The 13,150-nt window shown below is 38.8% G+C and overlaps 1 protein-coding gene across 6 annotated transcripts in view; it reads left to right on the top strand.

Annotated features, from left to right (window-relative positions):
• The window catches only part of LOC136247177 (uncharacterized), a 52,141-nt gene that overhangs the window by 18,864 nt on the left and 20,127 nt on the right, over positions 1-13,150 (top strand). The window lies entirely within an intron of this gene.

Here is a 13,150-nt window from a genome sequence, read left to right as displayed (position 1 = left end):
ACTCCTAATGTTGATTCCTTATCAAAACTACTTAAATGTATTTTAAAACTCAAACCCACATTTACTTCCTCTGAGCATTGTTATAAATAAGTGTGGTGTAAAAAGTTGCTGGGAAGCATCAGATGTTAGGATATTATCTTAAATGTTAGAAATTTTTGGATGGTTGTACTTGTATAATACATTGTACAATCAGAAGTGTTAAGGTTCATACTTTAGGTGATAACTTGCCTTTGATAATAAGCACGCATCTTTACTTACTGGCCCATTACAGTCCATAGACTAGTCTAATAGGCTGGTAGATTTGAAGCTGCTAGTGTTAATTGCTCAAGAGTTATAGTGTGGTTTGTGAAGGGCTTCAAAGCATTGCTACTCATCAAATCGCAGAGGAACTATTACCATTTTTGCCAAGATGATTAGTGAAAACCAGCCAGCAGACACATGGGCAGGGACAGAAATCCATTAAGAAAGGCTTGCTTTAGCATTACAAGTGCAGTGCACGAAAACAAATTTTCACAAGTTTCACACAAATCCTTCCCTATCGCTAAAAAAATACAATTAAACGCACTTTTTTGGTGTCTGTCCCTGCGCCCACTACTACTGAACTGTTCTAAGCCACAACAACTAGCCTATCTAGTAGTATACTAGCCTATCTAGTAGTATACTAGCCTATCTAGTAGTATACTAGCCTATCTAGTAGTATACTAGCCTATCTAGTAGTATACTGTAGAAAACTGACGTAAAGTAATAGAATACTGTAGTGAAATGCCAAAGAAACCACAAATAATAAGTGACGTTATTCAAGCGTCACGCACTAACAGAACTGACAGTGTATTGAAGATATAAGCACCCAACAAGCTTTGTTTCACTAAGCTGATGTTTGCTACAAGCCTTACAGAACTAATTACAACGCTAACCTTGATGCGCCTTGTAGACATGAAGAAGTCATCACACCATACTACAATTAAAACCATTAACAAATATATTTACAAGCTTTTATCCACTCATTTACATAACATTTACACTTTCCTAGTGGTAAATAGCACTAAAAGCCAAACACAACATCTAGCCTAAAGTATACATGTGCAGGTTTATAGTAGCATAATGTCCATGATTTTAGTTTATTAGAATTTACATATTTACTGCATACACAGTATGAATCTTTTCCATAATTCACATTGAAGTAATGAGCAATATCTGCAATGACGTTGCAATTACGTTTCATGTATTATCCAAGTCACAAAGCGAAATGTCTGCCATTATAGATGCACCGATAATTGGATTGGTGATTGGACTGGTTGCCGATATGGCAATTTCTACCGTATCAGTAATCGGTAGAAATGCTCTGAGAACCGATATTTCTATCGACAGTTTGTATGGCTAATATGAGTGCCATTATTTGCAGCAATAAAAAGCCTTTTTGCTCACTACAAACAAATAGAAAGCCCCTCTATACTATTCCATTAAAGCACTAAGTTTTGAGAAGCCTTATGACTGCTTGTGTAAGTACTGCTATTTGTATTAAACTATTCTTACCCAGATCTTCTGAAAATGGTAGCTGTTACACTTTAACAGTAAAGAACTACACCACAGGAAAGCTAAACTGATAATCTGTGTATAGTAGCCATCTTGATAAGTGATCAAAACACAGAATAATCCGGACAAGGGGGCATATATTAAATAAAATATTTGTGGTGCTTAATGTCTGGCTTATGTATAGTTGTGCCTTAATGATAGGGATTCATTAAAATCCGGAATAACGGAACAGCGGAATTACGGAATAAAGATTCTTAACATTTTACGATTATTTATACCATCTATAGCATTTATACAATACTCACCTTGTAGCAACTCTGCCGTGACTACAATCATGACGGCAGGCAGCACTAAGTCGATCCTCAGGGCAATCTTTAAATAGAATACACACAAAACTAAACTAGCTCTCTAGAATATGCTAAACTACTTTCTAATACACTTTGCTACATAATCGCTACAAAACTACAGCTACACTTACTTATGCCAGCTATCATACACGAGTAACTGTCCAAATTTATTAGTGACAAAAGATTCCACCCCCAAAAGTCTACCTTGAAATGATTTACTTTAGCTAACCTTCTTTAACTTTGTTAGTTGTCTATCACAAAAAGAAATTTAAAAGGTTAAGTGCTGTTTTAAGCTCCCATCATTTTATACCTCATGACTCTAATAAATTCAGGCAGTTACTAGTGTGATAGCTGGTAGAAGCAAGTGTAGCAGAAAGAACTTAATAGTTTTGTAGCAATTATGTGTATTAGTAGTTTAGCTTAGTTAGGTTATTATAGAGTGGTTAATTTTATGTGTATTCTATTTAAAGATCACCCTGGGTATTGCCTTTGTGCTGCATTCCAGAGGAGGTACGACATGAATTAAGCGCTACTGAAAAAAATCCTCAGTAATTGCATTCTTAAAATAGTTAAATCGCGGGAAATCTATCCGTAGGCAAGATTTGATGAACTGCAAAGCTACTTAAATAGACAATTGTGCAATTGATTTTCACTAGTTTTCTCTTCCCAACTTGCTGCTTGGTCTTATTTCGTATGGTTAGTTATTCATCACGTGACAGTTCCTCCAATAGGCTGTGTTTATCATCGAAACTGAACCACTGGGGTTGAATGGGGTAGATTGCACCGTTGAATTAAGCATAAGAATAGAGTTCGATTGGCACGTATTTTTCATTGACAACCCCATGAAATATCTTCCCTGTACAAATAATATGCGCTCACATGTGCGTGTCATACCTCCTCTGGCTGCCTTCCATCATGGTTGTATTCTTGGGGGACTTGCTACGAGGTAAGTATTGTGTAAACGCTATCGATGATATAAATTCCAGGGTTTAATGGATCCCTTATAGTTACATCACTTCTGTTTTCTCTAAAAATCATTAGAATATGCATCATACACCTGTAATTCTATTTTACACTTTACAGATTGTATATACAATAATCGGACCGGTATAATTGGTATCGGCTCTTGTAGGTATAGATTAGTCGGATATCAGTACAACTGAAAAATCCTATACTTTTAGCCGCCATAGTGTGCTGACTTTGTACAGGGAGATATTGGGCGAGATAGTGTTTCCCTATGATAGCGTTTATAAATTCAAAGGAGGGTAAAGGTGAGGCATATACGTAGCATATAATACATTACAAATAAATCTATTTGTATCTGAATTTACAATTTTCAGTCTTCTTTCCTTGTTGGAGTGCATTTTGCATCATCATGGTATGTGTACCACTTCTTACCTGTATTGTCTAGTAGTTTCATGTGTAAAAAACTACAGACAATATTCATTTTGAATATTATGTGCCAAAGTCTTTGAACTAATACGACAATTGCCTCTTACAGTGATGTAGCCAAATACACAACGGTATATGTTGTAATGTTTTATGGGAATGTGGTTGTACTTTGGGAACAAGTTACTTCATTAAAGCAACCTACAGCGTTGATATGAATGTGGCAGTGGTACCGTTTATAAGAGTTCAATCTGAATTTGATTAAACATACATATGCTCAAGCAAACAGAAGCATAACTCAATAATGTCTAAGGCTATGTGCTTGATTTATTTTACTGTTCGATGTTACTTCAGTGACTTTTGGCATACCACAGCACATGCAATGCACACGTCATGGACTAACCTGTGCCCTCACTACAGTGGTATGATTAATTTAGATTTTATTTTTTAGGATTGTTTACAATAACAACAACTTAACAGGTTTCTAGGCACTACATCTACCTCAGATACAAGTTAGATGATTGTACTGGTAGAACATATTGTTGTAAAACTCAAAGCCACAATTGATTGTTATAAGTGTTATTATAAATTTGAAATAGTTTGCCATGGAAGATAATCAATGTTTCTGTTGGAGAGATCCATTGTAAGCATATAAAAGTAAGTTTTTGGAGGGTTTCTACTTTAGTTATTGACGTCTGAAACCAGAATTTTTTTGTGTTACCTGTGGTACAAAATACCAAGGGCATGGGGAAAGGGGTCCATGCTTTCAGGAGAACCACAGTTGAATTTTTTATTTTTTTTAAATACTTTACATCAGGATCCTAACATGGCGTTTAGTTTGGCAGCACAGAATTGCATTGTACAGTACAACAACTTATAGCAACATATGTGACCAGATCTGCGAAAACCCGACATAATGGCACATTTTCAAATTCTTTATTATTAAATATTTATAATCTACTTAGCCGAGTGCATACTCTGGCCAAGTGTCAGCCTTATTTGCCAACAACTTTTGGAGTTACAGCCCTACAAAGTTGAGTAACAGAAAGATCGATTTGTACAGCAAGTGTTGGGAAAATAAATTACAGGTGCTTACAAAAATGACTGTAACTTACAAATGCAATGCAGTACAGAGTTGCAACTTACACCATTGTGTTCGCCTTGAATAGGGGAGTCCATTACACAGTGATTTTTTCTCCTACCACCTTTCTTCACTACATACAGAAATGAAATCAGTGAAGAAAAATCAATCACGTACAACTGCTTTGGCATGATGTAAACAAACGCCCATAACTCATGTATCTTTTAGGCTACTGCTATGAACCAAAGATTTTCGAACTCTTCTTGAGTAGGTGAATAAGATTGTACCCATATTTTTATCATTGCATCCTTTCTTCAAAAAGAGCAAAGCGTTTAAAAATTTTACGAATTACGTAAATATTTTACGCATTGCAATCAATAGCCTATACTGAAAATTTAGGCTTGCGCCATTATGTTGGGTTTTCACAGATCCGGTCACATATAACGTACATAGAGAGGGATCTATAGTAAAGAAACAAAGGTTGTTTTTTTTTCTTGGGCTGAGATACCCTAATAGAGCAGTCAAATATGTAGAGCTGTACCGATAATCGGATCGGCCAAAATATCGGCCACCGATATGGCAATTTTTACCAATATTGGCATCGGTACAGAACTGTACGAGGACCGATATCGCTACCGATATTTATACAGCAATAGTTTGTACATAAACGGATTATAATATTGGTTTTCTACGTTATCCATGTGGCTGTTCAGTAGCAGTGGCTTATTGTTCACTGGACAGCAAGCGCTACGCTACGAGAAGCCATACAAATACACGCGATTCTAGTGTTTGTTGCTGGAAAGCTTATCAGTCTTAAATAAATGAAGCAGTTATATATAGTACCTTTGTAATAAAAGAACAGTCACAAGGAAACCTACTGTACGAGCCTTCACACAAACCAATAAAATGCGGAGTAATGCAGAAATATCCATTTAAGGCTCCATGGGAGTATGCATAAAAATGTTTGTGGGTGCCTAATTGTCTGGATTGCACAATAGAAACCCAAGCCACTATTACTAGAGTGAGCAATGAATATATCCACATGTTGTTGTAGAGTAGGTAACTGTACACTTTTGAAGAGATTAACTATGACTTTTGTTTGTAATGCAAATATCGGATTGACTATCGGTTATCGGCTTCTTTTGGTGGTATCCATATCGGATATCGCTAGATGCCAAAATCCCATATCGGTACAGCTCTACAAATATGATGAGGGTTAGACACAGTTTAACCCAGGTTAACTGGCCGATCATAGTCCGGTTCTTTAAAGTATCACGGAGATAGAGGACGGAAATGGCGGCAGGCTATCCGGCATCACGTGCACGGAACAATAAGCATACAGGAGGCAGAAGTGCGAACTAGTTTTTCTTTCGGTGAGACAGTACAGTAGAAGAGCGATCGCAACAAGAGGAAGACACTTGTGTGGGATAGTCAGCCGGCTACAGCGGATAACGAGGAACTGAGTAGAGAAGATGGCAGAAAATTGCCAGCAAAGACGCTGCTCAAAGAAAACAGGAGTCAGGCCTAGAGTAGCTTAGTGAAGGCCTCACAAAAGCAGAGCCGGACAAGCGAGACTGACTTGCTTTGCCACTGCCCAACCGTCACGAGGTAAGTAGAAGCCCCCCTCCTCAAAGGGTTCTCCCTGTAGCCATATGGCTGAGGGATGACAACACAGTTGTGTTCACGTGGCGAACGAGCGAGGGATAAAGGCGGGGGCTGTGAAAGGGTCGAATAACGTAGCATGGTATCGAAACCATAATTAAACTAGAAATAATAAGGGTGCTAGGCCCGTAAGCGTTAAAATTATCGAAAATCGTCGAGTATGTGTGCTGAGCTAACGTGCCAGCAGTCAAGGAAGGCCAGCTCAACCATGAATATGGTTGATTACAGGCTGAGCTAACGTGCCAGCAGTCAAGGAAAGCCAGCTCAACCGTGAAGATGGTGGATTATGTGCTGAGCTAATGTGCCAGCAGTCAAAAGCAAGGCCAGCTCAACCACGATGATGGTCGATTACGTGCCAGCAGGCAAGAAAGGCTAGCTCAACCGCGAAGATGGTCGATTACAGGCTGAGCTAACGTGCCAGTAGTCAAGGAAGGCCAGCTCAACCGCGAAGACAGTCGATTACGTGTTGAGTTAACATGCCAGCAGTCAAGGAAGGCCAGCTCAACCACAAAGATCATCAATTACGTACTGAACTAATGTGCTAGCAGTCAAGGAAGGCAAGTTCAACCGCGAAGATGGTCGATTATGTGCTGAGCTAATGTGCCACCAGTCAAGGAAGGGCAGCTGAACCGCGAAGATCGTTTATTGTATGCTGAGCTGACGTACCAGCAGTCAAGGAAGATCGAGTCAGCTAAACCGTAATAGTCGTCAATTACATCAGTTTATTTAGAAGTTGAGTATTATAAAGGTTGCACATTTTAAGGATGCTGAAGGTCCACCAGTATCCTGCATGTAGCTAACGGTGGTGAAGTTAATCACATCAATGCACTGATGTGTCAAAATTCATGCAAAACTATCCCTACCAATTTCCCTTTTCCTACTGCTTCAGGTGGACGGTGTTAATGTAACTTACGGTACTATTGTTAGCATATTCTACAATAGCATGGTAGATGGTAAGTGAACTACGTACATGGGGAGCTAACTTGCCAGGAAGGCCGATATAGATCATCAATTACGTGCTGAGCTAACGTGCCAGTAGTCAACAAATGCCAGCTAAACTGGGAAGTGATAAATGGCGTGGGTGATGAGAATTCAACCTAGTCTCACCTGAGGTCCTTGTACAAAAGTTTAAAGTCAGTCAGTATACAGTCACTAATCAGTTGAGAACACCTGACTACAAGTATTCTGTATATTTCATGCAAGAAAAAGTCACCTTCCATTTGTCATTTGGCTTATTTACTGGTGATGTGACATCACTCACCAACTAAAGCAGTCCCATCATACTAAAAAGGGTCATACACTGTGATCTGTAATGATTGTCATGAAGGTTACAAGGCATTGCATGATGCAGCCATGTGTTTCTATTGTGTGGTGCCGGACCCTAGCATCGACTGCTTGGAAGTCTTCAGTTAGTAGACCTGGTAAATGGGTTGGAAGTTCCAATAGTCCAAAAGCTTACAAAAATGAGTAAATTCAGCATTGACATTCGCATGTGTGACAGTGAGCTATATAGTGATTACCTACAGTGCATCAAAATGTGTGAATCACTTAGGTGCAAGCAAAGCAGATGAGCTCCCAGGACAATAATATTATGGTAATGCCACAGTCCTCCTCCCTGGGTAGTTGTTTCATGATCCCAATTTCGTCCATCTGATAGTTTGAAAGTAGAGTAACTGTTCATTGTGTCACTAACACTCAAAAGCTGCACGGTGCTTGGTTGGCATGTATCTTAAACCTTCCCTCGTTGCTAGGGTCACCACTTACCTGGACAGAAATTGGTCGATGTATGTTGCAGTTATAGGACAACTTACCTACCATGTATATCAGTTAATTGGGGCAAGCCCCACACTAGCGAGAGAGCCACAAGTCATCATCAATTACATGGCAATTTACGATCAAATACAAATACTTCCAGTCATCGTTCATTACACAGCAACTTCACGATTAAATATGAAAAACAAACCTTACAAGTTCTTTAGTGTCACACAAGGACACAGTAATATGCAAAGTAGTGTTAGTCATTGTCAATGTCACAGATGTAATTAACAGGTAGATTACTGGACTTCCTTATTTGTACTCATCATCGTGGATGCCACTGCGAAGTTAAATAGCGTACATTACTAAGCTTCTTTATTTGTACTGTCAGTCATCGTTCATTAGACCAAGTTAAATGGCATGGATTACTGAACTTCCTTATTTGCTGTCAGTCATCGACTCATTGTCAATGTCACGGCAATTTTTCAAAGACTTGTAGTACAATGTATAGGGATTACTTCCTTCAAATGAATACCAGCTAAGAGGCTGCCTGCACATTATTGGATCTTCAATGGCAGCGGAAGTGCAAGTACACAACTACAAGATAATGCGCACCTTCACAGTGATAATCCAGATTATTTACAACTGGACGATGACTTTGATAACACCTAGTGACAATAGTGATGAAAAGCCACCAGATTATTCACCACTTGAACTGAATGCGCAGTCTTCGACACTTCAACCGTAAAAGGCAGTGGTATATAAACAAAATGTAAATATTTGAAATAGTTACGTTGCAATATTCATTACTGAAGGAACATGTTCCAATATATGTGACCGGATTTCATATAACCAGGCTTCCACACACACAAAATCAAACATACGTTTTTACCAGAAATGGATTGCTGGTCTAACACACTATCATATTCCACACTGTACTTCCATCAGGACTGGCAAGTCTGGTTTCTGTAGCAGCTTTCTTCCGACCCTGTCAAAGCCACGAGTAGAAGATTGGCGCCATTAAATGGCCATGGCTTTGTGATAATGGTGTGTAGTGAGCTGGGACTTCACAGAGAGCTCGCCAATAGTGCTGTCAGTCAATTTGGAATGATTTGAGGGCCATGGAGGGCCCAAACTTGGCCACTGGTTTCTATTCGTCTTCTTACTTCATTTTATACCCCTATGTTAAGCCCACCCACCACCCACCACCCTCCCACCCTATTACTACCACCTGTGATATTATTACCCGCTCAAAAAAAGCTGCCCAAAACAGGGAAAATTTTGGGGATCAGAAATTTATACACTCACTCAGTGATAGCTAGTAAATAGATGAATAATTGGTGCAGATTTTGGTTGCACAGCTGTATGCACTGGGAAGTTATTACACAATGATTCCTTAAAATCGCCATATCTCCTAATGAAGTTTTGTGCGTCGAAGCCTTGTTTTGTCAAATTCAGTCACATATGTAATGACTGCCACTGCCTCACTACCTACATAACAGAAACAATGCCAACAGTCACCAGATCATATGCAGCACAATTACAACTACACAGGCTCACCCCATGATGCTAGCTGATAGTATCTGTCTAGTCAAGCAGGTAGTGTAAATGGAGGTAGGCTCAATGCATAATGTCACATCATCGCTACAATTTTAGCACAGTTATTACATTGATAAACACCCCTTTCTTTTGAGCCATCACTATTTACTGTCGCATGCAATCCCAGCTCTTGACAAGGCAATCAAGGGTTAGTTAGAGGTCTTTGACATGAGCTGAAAGTAATTCAAGACAGTATAAATGGAGTGCTAGAGAGAGGTAGCAATCTAGGTGAGAGGTGCGAAACAAGTTAAAGCCATACGTGTTTAGAAAATGCAATACGGTTCTTTGAAAGAGGTAAGTCATTAAGTACCCAACTGAGTTATCAGTGTTCTTTCCATTTTTAGTATAATGATGGTGGATAACTAGGTTAGATAAAGCGATGTATTAAGCTATATAATACGTACAAGTTAATGAAACGTACCATGAAAGAATGTGCAAGCAACAAAAGTATTTGGAAGTACCAATACAGGATACACTGAGTTACGAGACACAACAAAATGTATATACATGCAGTAGTCAGGTTAGACCCCAGTATGTCATGGGCAGAAGCATCCAGGACTGTTTACTGAGAATCTACAGCGACATACCTACCGAGTTTGAGCAAGATGTTGGTCCAGTGGGAGTACCGTTGAATTTCTTCACTTGACATTCAGAGCACTGGGAATATTTCTTCACTGTGACATTCAGAGCACTGAGCAGTTGTGTAACATGATCACTGGCCACCGCCATGCACTCTACAAGGGACTCTGACATTGGTACAGGTGTACGGTGGCAATACAATAATAGTACAGTATGGTAGAAAAGGTAATGAACCAGTTGTGCTGAGGGGTGCTTGTGCATAAGCAAAAAGTTACAGGGATGGATTACAGTAGGTTAAATGATGGCACTTCACTTATATAATGGTTTATCTGTACTGTACATGTGTCACAAAAAGCACAAAAGTCCTCTTACTCAGAAGGCTATCTCCAAGTATCAGTGGGTATGTTAGGGTTAATTGGTAAATGAATGTGGATGTTGTTAATTACACGGTAGGACAAATGGTTGTGTATATAAACAGCAGAGTTGATTGTTCAGTTTCGGCAGCTCCTGCATTGTTGAAAAGTTGCTAATAGCATGCTAAGCACAGTGGAACAAAATGGTGGTGCATGCATATGGTTAACTGAGGGGAATATGCTGAGTGTTTGACAGGACCTGAATCCAGAGTGCATATGATTGGGGACCAAAGCAAAGGGTAAACAAACTAAAACAAATTAAAGAAATCCCTGTTGCTTGGGTGAGGCCTGGATTGCATAGCAACCCAGCCTCTGGGTACAGTGGGCACTGACGCCCACGTGTCTCACCCAAGCCTACTGAGGTCATGTGAGCCGCTGGGGAGGCCGTGAGCATGTGGTAACGAGCATTCCCTTACCCAGCACGGGGGGCAAACCTAGGCACGTAGGCATTAGGGTGTCGTCATAATGTGTTATCGTAGCCAGTTAATATATTTTAATAGAGCATTCATATCAGTGTGACCAGGCCTGCCGACACAGGGAGCATAACATAAAATTTGTCTACTTTTTCAAATTTTCACCATCATAGCTTGATATTCCATAATGGTTTAACTATGAAATTTTCGCTCCCTTATCACGTACTTACCTCTATAATGCCATGCATATATAGAATACAATATTCTATTCAAATACTAAGATATGACCTGTTGTGTGATGGGGTAAAGTTTGTGCTCATGCACCTTTCCTGTGTTGTAGGTGAATAAATTATATAGATTAGACATTGATCCTAATGGATTTTATTTATAAGTCGGAGCAAGGTTTTGAATTCCACTTATGGAGATCTTAGTGCGAGATGGCCTGCTAACTTAAAATGTATCGTGTGTATAATAACCAAACGTGTTTCCTGCAATGTAACAATGGACTTTGTTGGCTAACAATTTAAATAACACAAGTGTAAAGAACAATACGTACATACAGCTTGCCTACAGCCGATTTACATGCTCCAACTGTTGTTTATGTAATGAAACCATTGGTGTGCACAATTGAGAATTGCCATGTCAGAAAAAAGAAATGTAATACAAAGGACGACATAAAGTGATCCATGATGTATGCCTTGTACCTACGTGTACTGTGGAATGCCAAGAGGCGCCTGTCAGGCTGAATGCCAAGAGGCGCCTGTCAGGCTAAAGTGACATCAAAAATCAAGCCTGTTTCCTTATTCATTATTATGCTGGTGTGAAGGACTCGTTTAATAAGTCAGTAGGTCGTAAGAAACTTCCACTAAAATACAAGAAAATAAAATTCATGGTAATACATTTTGGTTACCATTGCTGATTAGACCAAACCAATACTTAGAAGGCATTGTGAGGCTGGGAAATTCCAAACCTTCTAGGTGTACGATGCTACGCACGTATCATACTATAATACAGTGAATCCAAATATTACCCAGACAGTCACAAGCCAGGTTACTGACATGCCATAAATCTCTTAGTGGATTTAAAGACCTCATTTTTGCCCATATTTAAAATGTACACTATATATATACATACATGGAGATGTATCTGAATGAATAAGATGTACTACATATGTCCTGCATGTTCTAAATGCCTTTTTTACACAATGAAACAAGGTACAATAACAAAACCTGTGTACCGTCAGATTTGCCTTATGTGTTTAGGTACATGTGTTATGGGTGATTTTCGACAATATGGTAGAAATAAAGTTCACTGTTGTCATTTCATTGTTGGAATGTTTGTCCACATGGAGGAGCACAGGGGAAAGCACTATACCTTGATGGAGCAAAACAAGGAGTTTTGAGTACAGAGCTAAATCTTGCACAGCTTTGAAACTGTGAACATTGTAATAACATAAGATGGGATATCTTGAAAGCTAAAAACTACGAGTACACTCTTAAAAGCATAATTGGCTCAGACCTAGTAGTTAACACTAGAATGTTCTGTTGGAGTATTTATATTAAGCTTTCATTGATTTGCACCATTTACTTCTACAGATTCAATTTGAGTGATGCCCACTGTTTTATCTTAGTCTTACTTGCTGTATCTATACTTGCTGCTGACTGCGTAGGATATCATCACAGCTGTAGCTTCCACAAGCTACACATACCCAGTAAATATATTTTGACAGTATAATTTAGCAATACTCCCACTCCCTCAGTTTGTTCCTGCAAAATTGTGCTAATTCAGATTATATAACTCAAACCCACAAGTAAATGTTTTATAGGTAGCTATAAAAAGTAGAATGTAGTATTAATGTTGTGGGTAATAGTTCAGTCCAACTGTTGTAAATGGAAAAAATGAATTTTTGTATAGTTTCTTCTTTAACAAAAGTAGAAACTAGAACAACTACTGTAGTTTGTTTACTGCACAACAGAAGGAATAATGGTGGAATTTTGATGAATTTGATACTTTGCATTGCAGTTTGTCCAAATTGTCATCCTTAAATCCCATACTTGTTTAGTGCATCCATTTTACAGAGCTGGTGGAAGCTCTTAGTGGTTGGTCAGGCAATAAACCAGGTAATGACTCAGAGATTGTGATGAGTATGCAAATTTCCCTTTAGGGGGTCTGGGGCATCCCCCCCCCCCCCCCAGTACATTTTTGAATTTTTAGTGTTTGTAAACCACATTCTGAAGCAATTTTAACACTTTAAAAAGGTTGATTTTAATATATTGCTTCATACACTGACTTTTGTAACTTCCCTAGCTGTCACACTATGTTTCTATATGTTGTAAAATCCAATGATAATAATTTTGTTTATACAATTGCAACCTTAAT

This window comes from Dysidea avara, chromosome 2, assembly GCF_963678975.1.
Source record: "Dysidea avara chromosome 2, odDysAvar1.4, whole genome shotgun sequence".
NCBI classification, from domain to species: Eukaryota; Metazoa; Porifera; class Demospongiae; order Dictyoceratida; family Dysideidae; genus Dysidea; species Dysidea avara.
Note: the sequence above shows the minus strand (reverse complement) of the source record. Positions and strands in the feature narration are given on the sequence as shown.